Here is a 23,743-nt window from a genome sequence, read left to right as displayed (position 1 = left end):
CCCTGAGCTGGACAAACCTCTTTGCTTTATATAGTATTTAGCCCTAGATACTTTGCCATGGTAGCAATAAATGGAATGAAACAGTTTGGATCATGTACCTCAATGTGGCCCCAGGAAGAGGGAAAAACAATGCCCTTCTGTGATAGCTAATTCTAGTTTTTAACTTGATTGTTTTTAACTGGGGACTACCTAGGAGAATAGGACGCCTCAGCTTTGGGTGTGTCTGTGAAGCCATTTCCAGAAAGGAATAACGAAAGATGAGAGACCCGCCCAGAGTGTGGGCAGCAGCATCCACCGGCTGGCAACAATACAGCGAGGGTGGAAGGATCACCCTACAGCCGCTTGCTCTCCTGTCCATCACCCTGTGAACTGTTCCCTCATCCTCTCTGCCATGGAAGGCTGACCTGCTCACCTTCCCAAAGCAATACAGAGCATACGGCTGAAGTCCCTGTACCATATGGCAGAATACCAAGAGAAGAACCCATAAATAATTTCCATGTAAGTTTTATATGACAAAGCCCTTTAGAAATGAAGGTTGCAAAGAAACAATTTTGGTGAATACTGTTCTAATGCTTCAATTAAGTGACAAGTAATGAATCGAGGGGAATTCAAGCAACATTTGATTCATCATGTTCTCCTCTGGGACCAGTGTCTTCCAAGATAAGGATGTTCATTTGCCCAGTCATAAGGAGGGCAGGGAATTGTACAATGCTCTACCAGGGAGCAGGGCTAGGAGGCTGAGTGTCCAGCCACTCTATTTTGCTATTTTCTTGGGCACTGTGTATCTTGAGGGTACAACTCTTACACCCAACTGCCCAGTGCTGCCCTTCTCAGCCCGCAGTATCTGTGCCACTTCGCCACAGTGGTACACACCTCATTGGCCCACTTCTCAGTGTTCTCATCCTCCAGTAGCAAGGCTTTTGGGTTAGTAGGTAAGGGCTCTGTTGGCCTCACTGCGTTCCTGGGAATGCCCGCCTGTGGGAAGCAATGAGTGAACAGCACCTAATACAGCCAGGGATCCCAGCACCCTGTTCACTTGGAGCATTAGCATTTAATCTCAGATAAACCTGGTAGAGAAAACGAACACTTGCAAAGGGCCAGCTTGTGAAGGAGACAGGAGCTGGTTGTGCTCTGAGGGCATAGGGTCCCCCTGAGTTTGGGCAGGAACTGATCAGGTAACTCACACAGGCCTTGTTTACAGTGATTGAACTGCGCACTTTAGGAGACTGGCGAGCTTCTAAGCACTGAGAGGGCCATTGTCAGCCCAAGGAGCAGTGGCAGCAGGCACCCCTTGCCCTCCAGCAGAATGTGCCCTTTCTCTGTTAAAATGTCAAGCTTGTTTTAAAGGGGGCCTTGCGTTATTGTTATTTTCTTTAACAGGAGGCTTTGAGGTGTGAACTGAAGGGTGTTATTCCTCCACTGAATTTGACTGCTGGGTTACCCAGGGTGCCCGTGCCCTGGGATGAATGGGCATATTATGCCTGCCATTAAAAGTTGTGGCTCTTAATTAAAAAACGTGATCTTGGGTCTTTATGGAGACATTGTTTAGGTTTTCTCTAGCTGTTAACACGTAATAAATCATTTTAAAAGGACCTTTCCCTCCCCTATCTCGAACCGGGGAGTGCATTTTTAAAAAGCAATTGGAAAATAAAACCGGGATTAAATTTCGTGTTTGACAAGGTGCTAAGGGGCTCAGCACCTCAGCTGGGGTAAGACAAGAGAGCTTTGCTTAATCGGCTACTGACCTTGGCTCGCTGACTCTGGCCTGGCCTGGTGGGTTCAGGCTGGCAGGGTGACGCTGGTGTCAAAAGTTTAGCCTGGAGATATCAGAACAATTTACAGACAGCCCGCCCTCACCCCCGTTCCCTCTATTATATTGTGAGTTACGCACACTAAAGACCTTGTTCTCCTTCGGTTTTCCTGATACAGCTTTCTAGAGGGCGGAGTTAATGGCTTCCAGTCCCTAAAGAGATCTCGGCTTTCCCCAGATGAACCGGCAGCCTGATACTGACTGGTGGTCTAGTCCTATGGACTTTTTGGTCTAGTCTTACAGCCTTTGGCCTGGCACAATGGAGAGGAGACTGGGCATGCGGCGTGTTGCACCCTTTCTGTATGCCTGTGGCCTGCATTCTTCTGCAGAGGAGAAAGACAACATATCACAGAACTGCCACCAGATAACAACTTGAAAGGGGGTGGTTGCAAACTCAGCAACGTGACCTCAATCTGCAGTAGAAGTAAATCCTGTGAAAAATTTGAACTGGCTCTGAAGATCTGTCCTCCAGGGGGATTTTCAGGAGGACAGAAGAGTTTCCAGGCTTGTTGCTGGTGGAGAAGCTTGTTTGCTGTCTGTGCGTGACATCCGTTCAAACTAGAAGCCTCGGTGTCGTAGTTCCCAAGATCGCCAGCAGAGGGCAGAAAGCACATCGGCTTTACAGCACCTGGCGTACCTGGTTTCTAGGCTGGCTTTTCCTCCCGTCTTGGTTATGACCTCGATGCCTGTGTGCTGTGGGGACCACACACAGCGGACAGTGTGTTTTGTTTTTTTTTTTCCCAACGTGTTTACGAAAGGGAATTTCAAGAGAATCCCGTAGAAGTTAGAAAACATCGACTTTCTCATTCCAGGTTACAGTCCATTCCAAAACTGACTCTTGACCTGCAGCCTCAGTTTCTAATCTGCTGAGGCTCCTTAACTTGGAGTGCAACCTCATGCCCTGTCTGCCCCCTTTGTGCCACCCTTCAATCCTCTCCCTTGCTTCTCTGTGCCATCTCTACCCCAGAATTCTCCGTGACTCGGGCAGCAGCTCTGTTCGCTCAGATGACAAGGAAGGTCAAGATGGTTACTCGTACCCGGGCTATGCTGGTCCACATTTCAGCTCATACTTGGAAGTCAAGGCCAGTGCACCTGTCTCCATAGCTCATCCTTCCACGTAGCCATGAACGCTCTGTGCTCTTCCGCCAGCTGTCGCTCTTTGGTACCAACAGAAGAACTGGATAAGGACCGAGAAGGATTATGCCATCAGATTCCTACTGCTCTACTCCATGTTGTCATCAGATAAATCCTCTCTGTGTAAGCATACGGAGAAGCCCTTCTCCTCCAGCCCTGTTCCCAAGGGAGCAGGGCAGAGTTTGTGTCACTCTAGGAATTTCCCTTGCATGCATTTGCCAGAGGACATTTATATATGTATAATTCAAATGGATGCAGCCACATCTTATCATTTCTTCCAAAAATAAAAATGTGGCCACTACAGCTTCTGTGCCTCAGAAAATAGAAGTATGCCTCACTTCAAGTTGATGTTTATTATTACCAATTATTAAAACATATGTATGTGCTCTATATATGTGCATCACATACACGCTGTTACATATTTTACATTTGTGTTTGCATTCCATATTTGATAAAACTTTGGCATAGCATACCTATAGAGGTTACACATATATTGGCAATCAAGAGATGCCCGCCTTAAACTGGACATCCTTGTCAATTCTTCTTGCATTGATATGGGGGAACACTGGGGAATAGGTGGCAGGAAGGATGCAGAGCGGGGGGCTGGGAGGAGAGCTGTGAGATGCTGTCTTCTGGGCAAGGCATGGGACTCATGGATACACAGTAGCGGTGGTCATCAGCATGAGACCTGAACCAGATCCACACGGTAAACTGCCAGCTCAGGCCAGGGAGGCACCCTTGGGTTTCACCCTCACTAGTGAATATTGGCTGAGTTTACAGGAGGGGAAAAAAGCAATATTTCAAGTGGATAGGGGCCTGTGTTGGAAGAAATATATGCAGGAAGCTGGAAGGGGAAATAGAGATTAGACGTGATCATATTTCATTGTATATATGCAACAATTTTCAAGCTTAAAGAAAGCTATTTATAAGGCGTGGATTTGACATACGTACTATGCATGGAACTTACGGGCACAGTGAGCACTGCTTCTGTCCCTTGGGAGCAGCCACACTGGCTTCCTTGCATTTCTTCCTCACCCGCCTCCTCCCCACCAGCAGTGTTTCCCTTTGTTCATTTCCTGTCTTTTTCTCCCCAATTTAACACCATGCCTTTGTCTCCAAAAAAAAAAAAAGAGTATAGTTTCTATGTTTATGTGTTTTCAACTTAAAATTGGCATCCTGTTGTTGAGATCTCGATTTGATTATCTTTAAGCAGGTGAGCTCCTGTCCGAGCCCCGTGCTAAGGTATCCTGTCCCATTTCATCTCCGCTACTAATGGTGCTTCTACCTAGCACCAAAGAGCACGCCACCCACCAATCAATGTTGGTTCTCTCCTGCTTTCTCATGTAAAGGCCGACGTGTCTTCTGTTGCCTGTGTTGAAAAATGTCACTAACTAAATGTCTGACTGGAATATCCATCTGTTCATTATTAACAAGGTTTGTTCGTTCATGTGTTGTGTGTGTGTGTGTGTGTGTGTGTGTGTGTGTGTGTGTGTGCGTGCGATCTATGGTTTGGGTAGATGTCCCTCAAAGGGCCATATATAGAAGGCGTGGCCTCCAGAGATGCTTTTGGGAGGTGGTGACATCTTTAAAAAGAAGGGCTAGAAGCTAGGTCCTTACCCTCAAAAGGAATAGAGGGATCCTCTCCATAGACTGAAGCCTTAGAATGAAGCAGAACGTTTCTGCTTGTAAATCCATTATACCATGTATTTCATGACAACTATGAAAACTGACTAATATTGTATGTGTGATTTCTTTTTTTTTTTTAAGATTTATTTATGTATTATATATACGTACGCTGTAGCTGTCTTCAGACACACCAGAAGAGGGCATCAGATCTCATTACAGATGGTTGTGAGCCACCCTGTGGTTGCTGGGATTTGAACCTCTGGAAGAGCAGTCATGCTCTTAACCCCTGAGCCATCGCTCTAGCACCGTGTGTTGTGATTTCTAAAACACAGACATTACCAGGTCGTCAGGTGTACAGGTATAATTGCTTAACATTAGAGATGCAGTCTGGGAAATGTGACCCTTGGCAATTTTGTCTTTGTGCAAGCACGGAAGGTGCATTCACCTCAGTCTGGATGTCACGGATCAGCACCTCTCTCTGGCTGTTATGGAGGAATCGAGATGTGCTAGGCACAGAACACAGAAGGTGCTTGGCAGCGTGGTAAAGGGCACTGTTGTAGGGTGAACTATGTAAATAGGAGAAGTACACTCTTACTAACAATGAAAAGTGTAGTTTGCTACCATCGATGAGCGTCTGGTTGTACTTTTGATCCTCTTGTGCGGTCTGTATGGGGATGCGCTGTGGTTTCATTATGCGGTGTCGGCCACCGTGTGTGAATCACACGTGCTATGTTTTCTCAGGCCCGCAGCACAACAGCTTTGTTTGCACAGCACCAACACAGACACGTGAGTGGCACGCTGCCACCCACCAGCAGATGAGAGGAGTCTGTCGCTTCTGTGTGCAATCTCCTCTATCTGGAGATTGGCTACTAAGGGTATTCTACCTTTAAGGTTTTATTTCTATAACTCTAAAACGTTTAATGGTTGTTCCATTTTTATTTTCTGTGTATATGTGCATGCACATGCATGTGTCTGTGTGGTGAGGGTCGAGGAATGGAGTGGATATGAAAGTCAGAGGACAGAGTGCAGGAGTTGGCTCTCTCCCTCTACCGTGCAGTTCCTGGGAAAACTGGGGTTGTCAGGCTTGGTGGCAAGGGCCTTAGCCCACTGAGCCACCTTGCTGGCTAGAGAAACAATTCTGAAGCTAAAGTGACAAGAAGTTAATTTTTAACTTTCAGTACTGCGTGTGTCATTTCTCCACCCACCCCTCCACCCTCCACCCACCCCTCCACTGTGTGTGTGTGTGTGTGTGTGTGTGTGTGTGTGTGTCATTCTAGCCTTTGTTTCAGGACCTCAGTGGCTGCCTCTACCATTAGCTTGGTCTAAGTCAATCTGTGTTCTCTTAAGAAGCATCAATCAGGGCATGGTGGAGCATGCCTTTAAGCCCAGAATTTGAGAGGCAAAGGCAGACGGCTCTCTGTGAGGTTGTTCTACAGAGTGAGCTCCAGGACAGACAGGTCTGTGTAGATAGACCCTGTCAAAAAACATCAGTAGACACCCCCTTTGTCACTGCATTAAACCCTGCCAGACCTTAGCTGCTCTAAGGAGCCCAGTGTGGAGGATGAGTCTGTTTGTACCTCAAGCCACAGGATGTCTATAGTACACTCTGAAATTCTGCAGTGAGAACAGTCATTTGAGTTTGTCCAGCTGTGTCGAAGACACTGCTGAGGGACATCTGACTGTTGAAATGTGCAAAGTGTCTTTGTTTTTTGTGTAGCAGTGTTTGAGTGTAGGGGATACCAAGGTTTGGTTATCAGCTTCTCACTAAAGGCTACTTGGGTTGACTTAACTCTTGGTTGGTTTAAGGGCCGGTTGTTTGTAAGGAAGATGATCTAGTGCAATCTCCACTCTGATGGACTTTTAGACTCATGTGGGTATTTTCCTTCTCTGAAGCAGAACCTTGCCATCTCTGATCCCTGCTCCTCCCAGCTTCCTCCCACCTGCAATGTCTTCCCTCATTCACCATCAACCAAAGCCCATTCTCGGGCCACACAGTTTGTTTCCACTTCCAGCACTCTGGTTGCCACTTGGAGGAGGAAAGGTCCCCAAAAGCATGCATTAGCAATATTCAAACAGTCCTCTCCAGGACAGTGTGTTATTAGACGGTCCAATGACCTGGCTGCTCTAAGAGAGCAGAGACCCGGGCATCTCTAAATGTCTCCACGGCCTCTTCAGAAGCAATACACCATGAGGTGAGAAAGAAGAGCTTGATCGTTGCAAGCCCCAACTTTCAAGTTTCACACCAGGTTGTACACCGAGAGCTGAAACATCTGTGCTGGAAGAGTGGGATCACCGACTGCAGGGCAGGAGGCCAGTACATTTTCTTCTAAGTGGCAGGATAGCATCAGGCTGAGATTCTGTGACTGAGAGCTGGTGGAAACTTAGTGGCTGTTTCTTCAGGAGCATTTCCTGATGACTCTAAGTTCTTTCTCAGGTACAGGGTTTAGAGCTTGGCAAACCAGGTCATCAAACTGTAAGCCAGTTCTTATTGTTAGAACCCTTTCTCTTTTTTTATAATAACAAAATGTCACTAGTGACTTTCTGTCTGTACTGTGTTAGGCTGGATTTGGGTTCCTGTGACATTCTCCCCAAGTATTATTGCTGGTAGTGTGCTGCACTGTGCAACAACAGGGATTTTGGAGTGTAATTTAGAGTGTTAATCAGCTGGCTCTGAGGGCTATAGATTATTTGATCCTAAACCCACATGTACACACACACACACACACACAGAGAGAGAGAGAGAGAGAGAGAGAGAGAGAGACAGAGAGACAGAGAGAGACAGAGAGAGACAGAGAGAGAGAGAGAGAGCGAGCAACAGCCCCTCTTGTCTCCAGAAGATGTCACTTGTATTCCAGCCACCTGTTGCCTACTGTTCTACTTCTTGACAACCTTGTTAATGGCCACTCCGACATATGGGTGACCAGTCAACCAGTTTGCACAGGACGAATGGTTCCCCAGGACAATGAACTTCTGTTTGAAAAGACTAGACAAACTAAGAAAATTTAGTTATCCATAAAGTCTGATAATGACAAATATCTGTCTCTCTAGCCTCCTTTGCAGTTTCAGTTTGGGTATATGATGTAATAGTGCTGGTAGGGGAGTTAAGAGGAAAGTACTGGGCTGAGCATGATGGCATGTGTCTTTAACCCCAGTGGTCAGGATGCACAGTGGGTAGATCTCTGAGTTCAAGGCTAGCCTAGCCTATATAATTAGTGAGTTCCAGACTACGGAAGACTACCTAGTGAGATGTTATCTATAAACGAGAAGAAGCAGGGCTGACACAGTAGTTCAAGGCACTTGAGTTCTAGTCTCAGCACAAACATCAGGGGTCTCACAACCATCTCCAGCTCCAGGGACAGCTGACACCTGTGGCACTCACATGAACAGAACTTTACCCATGCATATAATTTATAAATATAGATACGATAGATCAATAAACTCATGGGAATTAGCAGAGAGGTACAAAAGCAAAGGACGATCTCTATCTTTGGATGAATGAAGGAAGACAGGATGCTTGGAAACGCATCAGCCAATGTGTGATCAAGAGCAGTTAAGCTCAAAGGTCTAGCCAAGACATGGGTAGGGATAAAAGAGAGAAGATGTGTCCAGGTAACATAACCCGTCTACAGCTACCAACTTCTCAACAGCTTGGTGTGAGAAAGAATATTGCTGGGTTGCTTCTGGCTAAATAGCTCAGTGAAAATATTGAATGAATAAATGAAAACCTCCTTGCAGATAGGGCACAAACTCCTCTCCTTGCACTCACGAGCACTACAGAATGCAGTCTCTAGTCCCCACCCTCCTCTACAGCACTCCTTGTCACTGAGAGTCTCACTTTCTGCTCATGTGAAATTGTAGGGTATAACGATTAATTTTCTGTCAAATGCTAGGGCCAGGGGTAAGAAAGTAGACAGCTGAGTGACAAAGCGACTGTAAGTAGAGCTTAGGAGAGAGAGAGAGGCAGTTTATCAAGCCAACTTCAGAGCTATTATCTCATGTCTTTGAAGAGCAAAGGTCCAGAAGAGAGCGGTCCAGGAGGAGTTGCGGGTGTGTGTTTTGATGTGCTTTTATCCGGGGCAGTCTTAGGGGAGGCAACCTTGTAAGCCTGAGTGGTAGGGAGGAACTGCCAGCAGACTTGGCATATCTAGCTTTCCACTCTCAGTTTCAGAGGCAGTAAGTGTCAAGGGAACAGGGAAGACACAGCTCCCAGCAGGGCAACTGGACATAGTAAAGGAAGGTATTCTAGCCTGTGAGCTAGAAGCAAAGCAGGAGTCCCAGAGCTTAGATGATGTCACATTTATTCCAAGCATCTTCTGACACAGATCATGGAAATTCACTGGGTCTCACTCCTGTCCAGGGCTACACTTCAGTCTCTAGCAGATGGTACCCTGTTACAATCCTGGATCTGTCTGCTTCTCTATTTAGTCTCAGGGCATGGAGGGGGGCATCCTCCTCACATCTCACGATGAGGCTGTCATGGAGTACTCATCTCCAGCCACCCCACCCCCCCAACTCCTACCCTCTACCATTTCCTCTCTGCCCTCTGACACAGCACAGGAGTGGCCACTGTGCTCCAGCCACAGCTTCTTTCTTACTCTGTGCCTATGTGGCTACTGCCCCTTCTATGGCATACTTTTTAGTGCTTTCCTGGTACAGTCTTGCATGCCATTTACAACCAACTGAAAGTTGGTATCTCTCTTGATTCTTCTTCACACACAACTCTATCAAAGTTCTGGCTGAATTTCTGGCATATACAAAGTACTCAGTGAGAGCCTACAGGGATGAGCTGAGTTGAGCTGATGCAAGGCTGAGGCCACCTCTTTGCAGACTCACATTTGATTGGGAATCTCTCTTCTCTATATAACTACTTAGGTGCCCAAGGGCAGTCATGAGGCATCCCTTCAGCCTGTGTTTTTCCGGACCTTTCCTTGCTGACCACTGGCTGTGCAAGTCATAGATCATCAGTCTTCCTCAGTGTTCGGCCTTTCATGCACTTGTATCACTTATCCCACAGCCAGCTTCATGAAGGATGCATACATGAAGTTGGCATGATCTTCATGTGTGAGATGAGTTTATGTTGGGTTAGATGGATGGGTGACATGGCCACGAAGTTGCCAAAGGGGGTGGGTCTTCAGGCCTGACTCACAGGCTCATGGTTCATTTTGCTGTTTTGAGACAGGGTCTCTCCATGTGGTCCAGGCTGTGCTAGACCTTGCCGTTTGCCAGTCTTGGCCTCCTGGGTACAAGGATTACAGGTGTGGGCCACTGTGTTCTTTTATGTTACCTCTAGTTTAAAAGCTTTTAAAAAGCTTCTTTGGGTCAGAAGGGACTCTGTTTCTCTCGCTGTGGCTCTCCAATTTGTCATTGGTGGAGGTCGAGAGAGTTAATAAGCCAGATTGGAACTGACCCCAGTGGAACTGAAGCTGGCTAGAGAATGGGGGGTGCTACAGTATTTGCTGAGGGCTACTGGCTGCCAGGCCTCTAGCACACAGTTCTGCATTCATCCCTGCAGACAGACACTCTAGGTCTCTAAGTGGAAGCTGCTGCTGTGACCATGGCTAGGGTAGACTTGGAGACTTGAAGGGCTATCCTGTTCACAAAAATGAGTGTGGTTCACACCAGGCAACCCCAGTGATCTCCCTAGGTGTGATAATCACTTTGTTTATGCAATGAAATGCTCAGCTTTCAGTCCAACTTGTTAATTATTCTCCTGCCTCAGCCCCTTCATGGTGAAATGCCACTTTTTTTTTCGATATGTCAATCAATAGGTATGGGATTCCTCTTTTTGTCACCTTGTATGTGTTTCTGTGAATATGTGCTTTGGTGTGTGACTTTCTCTTGTGCCTGCCTGTCTGGGAATGCGCTTTGAAAGGTTTGTGCCCTGTTGTTTGTGTCCAGCATGTGGAGTGGGCTTGAGTACTCTTTTTGGTGTGTAGTACAATGTGTTCTCTCTGTGTGTTTTTAAATTGTGGTGTATTTCATATAGGTACTGAGGTCTTACAGGTATCAGAGGTGTTATGTGTGTTACCTTGACTGTATGGAGCAAGTGTGTTGAACTGTGTTTTATGTTTTGGCTATTTGTGTTATGTGCTTGTTTGCTGTATCTTTTTGGGGCATGTGTTATGTTAGGCAAGTGTCTTGTTGTGTAGGTGGGCATTAATTTGTTCTATGAGTTTTAAGTGTGTGTTCTGCGTTTGAAAAGTGCATTGAAAATGTACTATTTTATTGTATTGAATGCTTGTGCTCTACATCTATGGTGATTGGGGGTGAGTGTTTCACTGTATGTTGTGTGTTTATGTAAAGAGATTGTGTGCATTTGCGCGTGTTGGCAGCTGAGGTGGATGTGTGATATGTGTGAGTGTGTGTATCTCTCTCTCTCTCTCTCTCTCTGTGCCTCTGTGTGTCTGTCTGTCTGTCTGTCTGTCTGTCTGTGTTAGCAACAGAGGATATTGGGTGCGAGGGGAAGAATCTGTCTTCTGACTGGGAGCACTAGGGCTATTGAGAATCTCTAAATCCCTAATCTCTTCACCCAAGATTAAGCAAATAAAATTGTTGGTCTAAAGAAGTCAGATTCTTGATGACTCCAAAGAGACAGTAGCAAGTGCCAAGGAGCTTAGCTTCCTATCAGCTGGATGATAAAGGGGCTTGGGCACTGAATGACAGTTGGAGCAATATGCTCTAATCCGATTACCAAGAGACTCAGTGTCACTCCATATTAATGTCAGATTTTAAAAAACAGTGCTAAAGAGTTTGTGTTCATCATCCAAGACTTCAGTTATTGCTTAAAAGGAAAATAATGCTTATCTAAGGCCCGAGGCTAAGGGACAGGAGGTGGTACAGCTGGGGCAAGGGACGGGAGGCTCATATTCCATAAGAGTCTCTTGTCCCCCAGGGCTTCATCTGAGCTGTCAGCTTCTCCCTACTCAGAAGAGGGCCTGGGGAGGCTGTAGGCCACAGTGCTAAGGCTGAGTGAAGGACCAAATCTAACACCCAGCAAATAATGTTTGGAGTTCCGTAGGTATGCTTTACCTCCCATGGGGGGTGCGCAATGCTCCACTGTAAACCTATGGGATTTTTAATGTTTAACTTAACCTATGGGATTCAGCATCTTTAATGTAACTTTCTTTGTAGGAAAAGATGTCAACATGGTGAGAAAGAATAGAGAAGCCTGATAGTCACTGGGGATGCCCATGGAGATGCTGGTGTGAGGCAGGACCTAAGGATACAATTTTCAGGTACCAAACACTCTTGAGGCTTGGATTCTAACCACTTGGCTGTTTCTAATCCAAACCAGGTCCTTAAGGCCCGACTCTCATTCCTCAGCAGCCTGGTCAATGAAGTATGAATTCCCTTAGTTGACGACTTATTCTTGGAGTGTTCAGAAACTTAATGGGTTGGATCTTGCTTTGAATATATAACTTCACCTGGAAAGTGATTGGCAGATCATGACACTACAAATACCCTTAGCTTCGGTGTGTATTGGGGTATTGCCTAGTGAACCTGGAGCACTGTTTGGATGCAGTCTTTAAAGAAGGGCACCCAACATTTGTGAAAGAATTGAGTTTGCTAACAAGCCTGGGCTGAAAAGTCAGCTACCTTGTTGAGTGGCAAGAAGTCACTTGCAGTTCTGGTTAGAAATCAATAGTTTCAGACTCTGTTTATCCAGACGTGGAAATGTGAGATGATCTTCCGTTCCTGATTCTCTTTATCTCTCTCATTTTAGCAACTTGGAGACACTGGGAAGTCTTAGCTAAATTTGTTAACTACTTTTTTTTCCTCCATCTTTATTAAATTGGGTATTTCTTATTTACATTTCAATTGTCATTCCCTTTCCCGGTTTCCAGGCCAACATCCCCCTAACTCCTCCCCATCCCCTTCTCTCCCCATCCTCCCCCCATTACTGCCCTCCCCCCGACAATCACATTCACTGGGGGTTCAGTCTTGGCAGCACCAAGGACTTCCCCTTCCACTGGTGCTCTTACTAGGCTATTCATTGCTACCTATGAGGTCAGAGTCCAGGGTCAGTCCATGTATAGTCTTTAGGTAGTGGCTTAGTCCCTGGAAGCTCTGGTTGCTTGGTATTGTTGTACATATGGGGTCTCAAGCCCCTTCAAGCTCTTCTAGTCCTTTCTCTGATTCCTTCAACAGGGGTCCCGTTCTCAGTTCAGTGGTTTGCTGCTGGCATTCGCCTATGTATTTGCCGTATTCTGGCTGCGTCTCTCAGGAGAGATCTACATCCGGTTCCTGTCAGCCTGTACTTCTTTGCTTCATCCATCTTATCTAGTTTGTGTTAACCACTTTCTTTAGGAATCCTCAACTGTTGGTCCTACAGGGAATCAGCAATCTCTGAATTGAGTTGGCCACTTTCATCCCTTTGGGCTTATCAACTGGTTATGTAGATCCCTAGCCCTATTCCAGAGTCAACCAGAATTTCATGAGCATAGCTTCTCATTGAAAACTGGTCACCTGCCTGGTCTGTGAACTATTGATACCAGGTATCTTAAGCAAGATTTTGACCCATGAAATCATACCTGAAACCTACTGGCATTCCTTTTATCAACAATCTCTTTTGGGGATACATAAAATTAGAAGTATAAAGAGTAAAAGTATAGATTTGCCTGAGTCAATTCTTGTTTATGTTTTACAGCTGAGGAATAGAAGGCTTTGATAAAGGGAGTGTCTTGCCTACCCTCTCTAATTCACTGAGGTGCAGGACCAATGTTCAAATTCAGTGTTGCATCCCCAACTCCATGGTCCTCATCGGTATGAAACATACAAGAAAGGGGGAAATATGTGGGTTATACAGCATGGTTCAACTCTTCGGAGTGAATTTTATCTAAATGTGCGCCTATTTATCATGGTTACTTTCTGTAATATGTCCCCTTCTAGAATAGGATCAACATCTTCCATTAGACACACAACAAACTTAGCTACCTGTGAACTTGAGTCAGAAGTTCAAGCCTTGAAGTTCACCCACTGGAGCTGCTCATCACCCTGAATACAAGCATTGGATTCACACCCAATGTAGGATTCAGGGAAGTTAGAATGTCTGAGTCAAAAAGAAAACCTGTTCCCCCCTTTACCCCCAGAAGCTGTGATTGACATAAGTGAAGGGATAGTCTGAATTAAAAAGTGTGGGTTGTTTAAGTCAAAGCACTGGGTGACTGTAGGTGCACATGTATCCTCTAGCAGAGTTAAATATAAATGGTGACAGCGGTAGCCAGGAGATAGCTTGAGACACAGCTCCATGATGCCGTCTGCAGCAGCCAGAAAGGAGCTCTTTTTAGAGACGACCACCCCGCGCACACACACACACTCAGGTGGAACCTGGATTATTGATTTTCCTGGAGATAAGAATTTCAGGACCAGCCAGTATGAGACAGAGATGGAATTTGCTAAGAAAAAGTTCTGACACAGATTTAAGCAAAAGCACCAAGGGGAAGACAGGTGCTTAAGAAAAACCCAGTGTGCCCACCTGCATGGGTGCAGGTTTCTCAAGAGATCCTTGCTAAAGAGGAATCATTTTATAATATCAAGAAACAACAACAACAACAAAAAAAAAAAACCCTAAAAAAAAAAGATAAAAAAGAAAAAAGAATGTCAGCATTGGTGATTGTGGTGGCTTTTAAAGGAGTTCTTCTCCCCCTTTCTCTTTCCCCTCTAATTTTGGTTAAGGGGATCTTGGGGGAGTACCTGAGGTATGGTACATGTAATTACAGCTGACAGAGTAAAACTGTAGATCATGAATATTGGGTAAAGGAACCAAAGCAAGTTTGTAATGCAAAGCCTGTAGTCTTGTTGTGAGATTCTCATAAACACTCAGGTTTGGAGACAGATAATGTGTAAGAGATAGAGAGATACAGAGATGCAAGATAAAGATATATCTCTTATAGAAATATTTGAGATATAGAGGTACAAATTCATACCCAAAGGTCTACGTCTTTAGGCTCAAAACCTGGCTACTTTAACATTCTTATTTGAAATATCCATATAAAAGGACTATTATTTCTTTTTCAAAAATGACTTGTTTTATTATTATTTTATGTGCACTGGTGTTTTGCCTACATGTATATGTCCATGTGAGGGTGCCCAATCCTCTGGAACTGGATTTTCAGACAACTGTGAGAGCTGTCGTGTGGGTGCTGGGAAGATCCCTGGTCCTCTGGAAGATCCGCCAATGCTATTAACACCAAGCCATCCTTCAGCCCCAGGACTGCTATTTCTTTTTTTTTTTTTTTTTTTTTTTTTTTTTTTTAAGATTTATTTAGATGGTTGTGAGCCACCATGTGGTTGCTGGGAATTGAACTCATGACCTCTGGAAGAGCAGTCGGGTGCTCTTAACCACTGAGCCATCTCTCCAGCCCAGGACTGCTATTTCTATGTGGGAAATCTTCACAGCATATTAACTGTGCTGCCTTAATCTTAACTTAATCCCGTAAGGGATGCTGGACAGGTTCTGGACTGAGAGACTTCTTCCCTATTTCATGTCCTCTGTCTTCTCTGACCTTCTGTTGTGCCTCAGTGGATTCTAAAGATGGTAAAGATTTAGATTGAACCGGAGAATAACTGTGATTTAGCCGATGGCTGAGGGCAGTGGAGTTGGTGAGGGGTCCTTTTACATGTGCAGCAAAGAGTGAAAGTCAGAGGAGGGAGAAGAGAGGGCAAAAATACTTGGGGAGCTTATTTATGAAGAAACCTAAAATAGACAAGGGAATAAAGGGACAGAAGGACGATAGTCTTTCAAAATGGAAAATCTAGGTGATAGATCTCTTCTGCATTTGAAAGGCGCTTACTTAAATCATATGCTGTGGCAGTTGTTGAGGGTAGGGGGGAACCTTGTCAAATGTCTCCAGTTACGTTGCAAATACACTGGTTGCCATTCACCCTGGACAACAGTCGATAAAATCTACTAGACTGGTGGTGATGTATTGCAAAACTGTAGTTTAATCATACAAGCCTACTCAGTTGTAGCTGAAGCAAAACAGGCGGTGTTTTGAAAGACAAGTCCGTTCCTTCTCCTCTGATTCTGGCAGTCGGCAGAGTCCCATGTTTATAGAGAGTAGGCGATAACCACTACCTTTTATATAACCACGCACAAAAATCTCTTTTAAATGGTGAGGATTGGGATAATAAGTGGGTAAAGAAAAGCAAAGGGTGCATCTAAGTATCAACCCATAGATGTCAGTAGAATCAAAAGGAAGTAGCCTATAGAAGGCAGATTCTGCATTGCTCCCACAGCCGGACCAGGGCTGCCTGGGCATCTGCTTCTGCTCTTTGTCAGCAGAGGCTGTGGAAGCCTTTCAACAGGCATCTCACCCTTCGGATTTTCATGTCAAAGGCCGGCTGCAGTTCTCTGCTTGCCTTGGTGGCAGTTTGACAGCCAATATCTCACCTCAGATCAATGCCCTCTGCCAGTCATGGCCACGGTGGTGACCTCCTAACATCTCAGTTCTGAGAAATGTATTATTTTCAAGTTATTCAGGCTGCTGGTAGAAGCATTGCAGCAAAAAAGAAATCCAATATAGTTTGTTGGTTGTTGTCAGGGTGAGGTGAGAGAAAGCTTGCTCCTTTTCTAGTCTCCTGGCATCTGCAGTGAGCGGGATTTAGAATGAGAACCCAGGAAAGCAAAAATAAAAATATGCAGTTTTTTTCCAGTCAGACAGTTGTTGCTAGCTCTTCAGCTTGTTCTCAGATTCACAAAGACTCATTTTCTGATGTAGTTTTCCTTCTTTCTTTCCTTCCTTCCTTCTTTCTTTTCTTTCTTTTCTTTTCCTTTCTCTCTCTCTCTTTCTCTTTCTTCTTTCCACATGTCTCCCTCTCCTCTCCCCTCTTTCTTTTTCCTCTCTCCTCTTCTCTCCCTCCTTTCTCTCCATGCATGAAAAAAGAACATGGAATGACAATTCATCATATAACTGTCTACAGAATATTCCAGTAGAAAAGATCTTCTTAGTCGCCATGTTAGTTACTTCAGTGCTATGACCAAATACCTGACTGGAAGCAATGTAAGGGAAGAGGGGACTTACCTGGGCTCACAGTTTGAGGACATCTAAATTCCTCATAGCCACAATGGAATGGTGATGTGGCCCAGTGCTGCTGTGATACTAGAAGCTTCTCATATCTGGGAGAATCAGGCACAAAACAGTGACACCAGATAGGAGCCAAGTGTTCAACACAGAAGCCCACAGGGCTCAATGAAGAAGCAAGGTGGGTAGACTCACTTACTTACAACCAAAGCTCCTCAAAAACATCCTCAGATAGTATTTTGAGGCTCAGATTCTCATGTAGTCATAATTTTAAAGCACTAGGCTGTGAGAATTGGCCAGTATTTCAAATCTTTACTCAGAAGGCGAATTTATATCCTCTCCGAGGCAAATGAAGTAAGTCTTCAGCTGACAAGCATTGACTGGCCTAATCCTTCACTTCCCTGAAGTAAGACTAAGAGCTGCATTCTTTTTTTCTCAGTTGCTTCAGTTTGCATCAGTCCTTGGCTGAGACTGTGAAAGGCCAACCGCATTTGCATACTTCCACTATCCTTGATGGTTCTGGGACAGTGTTCTACTTTTTCTTTTTTCTTTTTTAATGACAACTCCTCTTGCCTCTGAATATTCAGTCTCAATTGGCTGTCCAGATATGCACTTCCCTTCAGGCTCCAGTTGAGCGTCCAGTGATCTTAGACCTGTTCTGATACTGATGCTTTCCTGCCCTGCTAGGGATTCCCACAGAAAGTTAACTCCACAGAGGGTCTGGGTCTTTGTCCTACATCAACTCTGACTGGGATGTCTTCCCATCCACTCTTCACCCCAGTGACTGCGTCTTTTATCACCTTCTTTCCAGGTTAATGGCTTCAAGGATTTGCCTGGGATTGGGAGTGGGGGCATCTTTGGGACTCCTTGGCTTTTTTCTTATTCCAATTTTTGAAAATTAATTACTGAAAATTTCATAACTGTCTTGAGGACCCTTGTGTTTCCAAAGTGAAATGTGTGATGTTAGCTGAATGATACAAATCTGTATTTTTTTTTAAAAAGAATTCAATTTACACAAGTCATTGTGTCTTTAAATGTAGTTAATAGGAATGGACTATAATTCTGCCCTGTCCCCAACTCAAAGTAACAAGAGAGGAAAATGAATGAGAGAAAGAAATTACAAAGCAGAAATAAGACATGCCAAAAGTACGGGAAGATGGAAGGTTGCTGAGAGGCGCCTGCTGAGAGACCTGGAGCATGTGGAGCTCACATCCAGTCAGGGAGTCGCTCACTGACAAGTGCTTTGCAGCAGAATCCCAAGGGCTGAGGCTGTGTTTCACTGGAACATCAGTGTTTATTAATTGAGTCTTATAACATTGGACTCTGTGTTTGGTGACTGTGGAGCCCTCCACTCCTTCTAACTTAAACAGGTACCTTGAAAACAGCTAAGGGACACAAAGAGAGCATTTCTTTGGGGTCTGTTTCTCAGCCATTGATTGAACAATTTTTGGTTTTAGAGACATGGCCACAATCTATAATCCAAGATGACCTTGAACTCAGTATGTAAACTGAGCAGGCCTTGAACTTGAACTTATAGCAATCCTCCCACCTCTGCCTGAGGTTATGTGCATGAATCACAAAGCCTGATTATCTATCTAATCTATTTATCTATCTACCTATCTATCTAGTCTATCTAATCTATCTATCTATCTATCTATCTATCTATCTATCTATCTATCTATCTACCTATCTATCTATCTATCTATCTATCTATCTATCTATCTATCTATCTATCATCTCTATCCATCTATCATCTATTCATTTACTTTTTGTATATTTATCAAGAAAATAAATTGGCAACTAATAAACAAAATTTCTAAGTCCATGCAACCAGCCTCTTGCCACCATGTTTCTACCTCTCTAATATGTATGTGTACATGTGCCTGTGTATGTATGTGTATATTTATGTGTGCATATATATGTGCATATGTGCTTGCATATGTATGTTTGCTTATGTTTGTACCCGTGTGTACATATGTGTATGTATTTGTGCAAATGTTTGCATATGTATGTTTACCTGTGACTTTATAAAAGTCTTCATTGACTTTTAGTACTATTATCATATTAGTAATACTAAATTCAGCGACATTGGCATATCTGGCTTTATTTATCTATTTATTGGAGTTGGTAATAGATGGAGTTTCATTAGATAGCCCAGGCTGTTTTTCAAAGTCACTGTGACCTTTGAATTGCAGGCTTGCAGGCATCATCCATACCGTCAGGACATTTATCTTTCACTAACTCTCCCTTACTGGTGGCTAACATTCAATGGGCTGTAGTACTTCTGTGGCAAAAGCGTCAACCCTCATGCTGTGCCTCCACACTTGTCTCTGTTTTGGCTTCCACGCTCCCATGAGGTAGGCACAGGAATTATTCTCTATATTTCATTATACGTGACAAAGTCTCCTCCTATCTGGCCCAGACTGCCCTCAAACTGGTCGACCTCCTTCTTCTACCTCTCAGTTGCTGGGACCACAGGTGTATATCAGCAAGTTTGTTCTCTTTGACTTTTTTAGTGGAGAAATGAAAGTTTACTCAGAAATACAGTTCCCACCTGGCAAAGAGAACCAGTGTCTTCCCAGTGTCTTCAAATTGAGAGCCTAAAACTAAATCCACTACTGGTGCAGTGAGGCAAAGGAAAGGAGGTGTGGGTCGTATTTCAGAGTAGGGGCAGAACATTGAGTCATTATGACAGATGCTGATGTTGACGTGCAGAGAAACGCAAGTAAGAGGTAAAGGGACTCTGTGCATCTGTCATCTGGGAAACTCCAGGCTCAGAGACTGGCTAACCGATAACTCAGGAGGGTAGAAGACTGAAGCACAGGTATCATAGTTTCCTTTAGGTGTCGACTTGGTACACTTGGGAAGAAGGAATGGCCACTGAGGAAGGGATTACATCAGAATGGGCTATAGGCATATCTGTATGGCATTTTCTTGATGTCTAATTGATGTGGGAGTCCACTATAGGCAGAACCATTCTTACGCAGGTGGGCCTGGCAGTATAAGAAAGGTATCTGAACAAGACAAAAGATGCAACCCACTAAGCAACAGTCCTTCATTGGTTTCTATTTCCAGCTCCTGTGCTGAGTTTTTGCCTTGGTTTCTCTTGATGATAGGCTATAACTTAAAAAAAATCATTTCCTTCCCAGGATGGCTTTGGTCACTATTTTATCATGGAAACAGAGCAAACGGATATAATGGGCTACTAAGTATTCTGCCAATAACTTCTATTTTGCCTAATTTAGGTCAGAATAATTTCATACATTTGTAGTTGAAGCAATCCTGGTGGTTATTGGCATGTAAAATGGCTATTGCTTTTGCATACGCTGTTATAAGTGACCAGACTAAAATAATTTATTATTTTAAATAGTTTATGTGTGAGAATATCAGATTTTTAAAAGTAATTTATTTTATGATAATACTGTCCCATAATTTCCATATCACAACACACACATATAACACACATTCACACTCACAAACACACACACAAACACACACACAAACACACACATATAACACACACATATAATACACACACAAACATACACACACATATAACACACACACACACACACACATATACACATTCACTCCTTTTCCACACACATACTCTATCTGGGTTGTGTTTTCAAGACCCTTCCAAATCTACACACAGTTGCAGCAGTTAAGTCTCTGGAATTCCAGATTAGATATGACCTTCATCTTACGGTGTTGGCGTCACCAATGGTCTATTCATTTCATAGTAAGCAAACCAGACCCTGAATTCACTATTCTGCTTAGCTTTTCTTTCTAATTCGTACTTTTTTTTATTTCATGGAGAAATGTATTAGTAGTACCTTCTTCACAATTACATATATTTTATTTTCCTTTTTTAATAATGTGTACTGCATGCTTATTTGCTTTCATTCTTTTTAGTTTCTATTGATACAACTGAAAGATGTGAATTTCCCTAGAGTTCAGTTTTGATGTTTAAACAGTACAGTTATTTCATAATTACTGTTATTTGAGTTTTTAATTTCCCTTTGATGCCAATAGTTAATATGACAGCAGGTTAGTCTTACAATTTAGTTGGATTTTCGTTTAACTTTTCTTAATACATAGTTTTTCCCCCCTGTGGCTAAGACTATAGTATGGATCTTTTGTCTTTATTGAGGAATTGATTTAGCTTCTTTTCATTTCTCTTCTCTTCCTTTCTTTTTGTGGTGCTGAGATAACTGACTTTAAATTTTTTTAGATATTTATTTTATTTTATATATGTGAGTGTTTGGCCTGCATGTATGTCTGTGCACCCTGTGCGTGCAGTGCCCATGGAGGCCAGAGGAAGGCACTGATCACCTATAACTGAGGTGCCATGTGAGTGCTGGGAATGGAACTCTGGCCCTCGGAAAGAGGATCATTGCTCTTTCATTTCTGAGCCAACTCCCCAGCCCTGACAGCTTCTGTCTTTACTAGGGTTTCCACTGTTGTGAAGAGACACCATGGCAAAGGCATCTCTTATGAAGGACAACATCTCATTGGGGATGGCTTAAAGGTTTTGAGGTTCAGTCCATTATCATCATGGTGGGAATTATGACAGAGTCTAGGTAGGCATGGCGCTAGAGGAGCTGAGAGGTCTACATCTTGTTCTGAAAGCAAACAGGAGAAGACTAGCGTCCAGGCAGCTAGGAGGAGCAGCTTCAAGACTACCCCCAAGTGACTCACTTCCTCCAACAAGGCCACACCTCCTAATAGTGCCATTCATATTTAGGCAGCTATATTGAGGAGACTTCATGTCATATGATTATTTCTGAAATCATATACATACAAGCAGTATTTGTGGGCTACTTGTTTATATACTTAGGTTGTTTATATATTTAGAAACAACCATTGATTAAAGAAAAGGAGGCCATAAATTTGAGCAAGAGAAGTGAGGGTGCATGGAAAAGGTTGTAGGAAGAAAGATTGGAAGAGGAAATGAGAAGAAGGAATGACGTAATTGCATTTTAGTTAAGAAAGTATTAACATATAGTTTAAAAGCATTTATTTCCTGAGAGCTGCATCCATGTGCACAGTATGCTTTGATTGAACCATCCCCCTGCTCTCCTTCTCACTCATCCTCCTCATGCCTTCCCTTAGTTTGCCCCAACCCATCACCATCACGACTTAGCATCCTCTTGTATTTGTTATAATCCACTGAGTCCATATGCAAATAGATGTGGGTCTCTCCTCTGGAGCAGGGGCAACCTACCAGCAGCCACACTCTGAACAAAAAAAAAAAAAGGTCTTAACTCTTCTAGAAACCATGAGCTTCCAATAGCTCCTCATTGGAGGGTTAGATCTGTAAGTCCCCATCCCTGCTTAAATATTGGCTGGATTTATCTTCTATAGGTCTCATGTAGGAAACCAAGGCTGCTGTGAATTCATGAGTACAATGGCCATACCGTGCCTGGATAAACTACCTTTCACAGCACTCCCTGAACCCTCTGCTTCTTCTTTTCTGTCTGCTCCTTCATCCACAACATTCTCTGAGCCTTGGGACTACAATTAATATAGAGGTGCCATTTAGGTGTGAGCCCACAACAGTCACTCGTTTCTACCATTTTGGCCAGTTATGAGCCTCTCTATTAACAACTGGTCACTGCAAAGAAAAGTACCTGGTATGTATTACTTTCTGTGTCATGGAGAGAAGTCTCCATGTGTCTTGCCTAATCCTAGAACATCTTGTTCCCCCATAATAATTATGCCACTGTTGTGCCAGTGGGCACAGCCTACCTAGCAGGTTGGCATTATAGTTCATAGAGTTCACAGCTGGCTAAGATTGGTGCTTCTTCTCCCCTCCCATATCCTGCACTGTACCTCCTAGCACAATGAAATTTAGTCATCAGGGAACAAATATCCTAGTCAGTTCCAAATAGATTTTCCTTGGTTGCAGACAACCAAGGAGTATGGTGTCTTCAACAATAGGCTCTTACCATCTGCTTATCCAAGAGAAACAGCAGTAATGTTGTTTGGGTGCCTTTCTATTTTTCACTTATAGCCATACATGAAATTCCACGCAGAAAGATTAAATCATTTATAAGACATCTGGCAACTAAACTATGTGAATAAAAAGAGTCCCCGTGGTCCATTCCATATTTTTTCCTTCCAAATTGCATCTTACTCTGCGCTAGGTTAAGCCTGGAACTCGCACTACTGAGAGCCCCCTTCGAGCTCGCCTTTCATCTGTTTCCTTCTTGAGGCTCTCTGTTATGTGGGATACAAAAGTCTGTAAGGACTCAGCAGCAAGCAGGCATGGGCGATCGTGAATAAAGGGACTAGAATTGAAATGTTCAAGTGCTGGCCAGACTGTGAGACCTAAGGAGCTCTGTGGGCAGTTTCTGCAGCCGAGTCTGCACAAGGACATCTGTTAAGAAAGCATGAAGCAAGACTGAGATAGCAGGAGACAGATGTTCATGGAAGTTTTACAAGTTAATAATAATTAAAAAAAAAAGAAGTAAGAAAGAAAGAAATTCAGGGGTTGCGGAAGATGAAGAGAATGAAGTATACTCAAATGGGGATGGGAAAAAGCCAATGACATCATCAATGGAAAAGGTGATAATTGATGGGATCAAATCTCTGCAGAGTCTTGGAGTAAGATTCAGGGTTTAAGAGGGGGGTTAGATTTACACGGCGGAGAACAGTCTCCCACGGTTCCATTAGGAAGCTGAATGTGACCTCTGGGAACACTGATAAGTTTGCAGGTGGAGGCAGGAAAGGGGTTTTCATCTCCTCGCTTCTATTTTATTGTGAAGCAGACCAGCTCTCTGCTGATAAGGAGAAGGAATGCAGTGATGCAGAGATTTCCAATGGTGTGTGTTCAAAATGCCCACAATGAAAAACAGAAGGCAAATCTGATGAGAAACGCAAATGCTGTCCCGGGCTGCCCAAACTCAGGAGACAGAAGGCATTGTAGACAGGACACTGGACTTCTTTATGGGCTTGTGCAATGCCCTTCTTCCTTACTCAGCAGCCTGGAAGTGTGAGAAGGTAAGCAGTGCACTGTGCAGGGCTGACACATAAGTGAGTCACGTACAGCAGTAGAGGAGAATGAAGATGACATGGAGTGTGGCTGAGAGGCAGAGAGTACAGAAGGAGCAACCGAGAATGAAAACACAGGACTAACCGAGCTGGT

At 43.9% G+C, this 23,743-nt stretch overlaps 1 long non-coding RNA gene across 1 annotated transcript; it reads left to right on the top strand.

Annotated features, from left to right (window-relative positions):
- Positions 1–6: 6 nt before the first annotated feature.
- On the top strand, positions 7–3,271 carry LOC134480633 (uncharacterized). The gene is made up of 2 exons (XR_010055275.1): positions 7–498; positions 1,930–3,271. It is a non-coding gene; the product is annotated as an uncharacterized LOC134480633 (long non-coding RNA).
- The last annotated feature ends 20,472 nt before the right edge of the window (positions 3,272–23,743 follow it).

This window comes from Rattus norvegicus, chromosome 10 (assembly GCF_036323735.1).
Source record: "Rattus norvegicus strain BN/NHsdMcwi chromosome 10, GRCr8, whole genome shotgun sequence".
NCBI classification, from domain to species: domain Eukaryota; kingdom Metazoa; phylum Chordata; class Mammalia; order Rodentia; family Muridae; genus Rattus; species Rattus norvegicus.
Note: the sequence above shows the minus strand (reverse complement) of the source record. Positions and strands in the feature narration are given on the sequence as shown.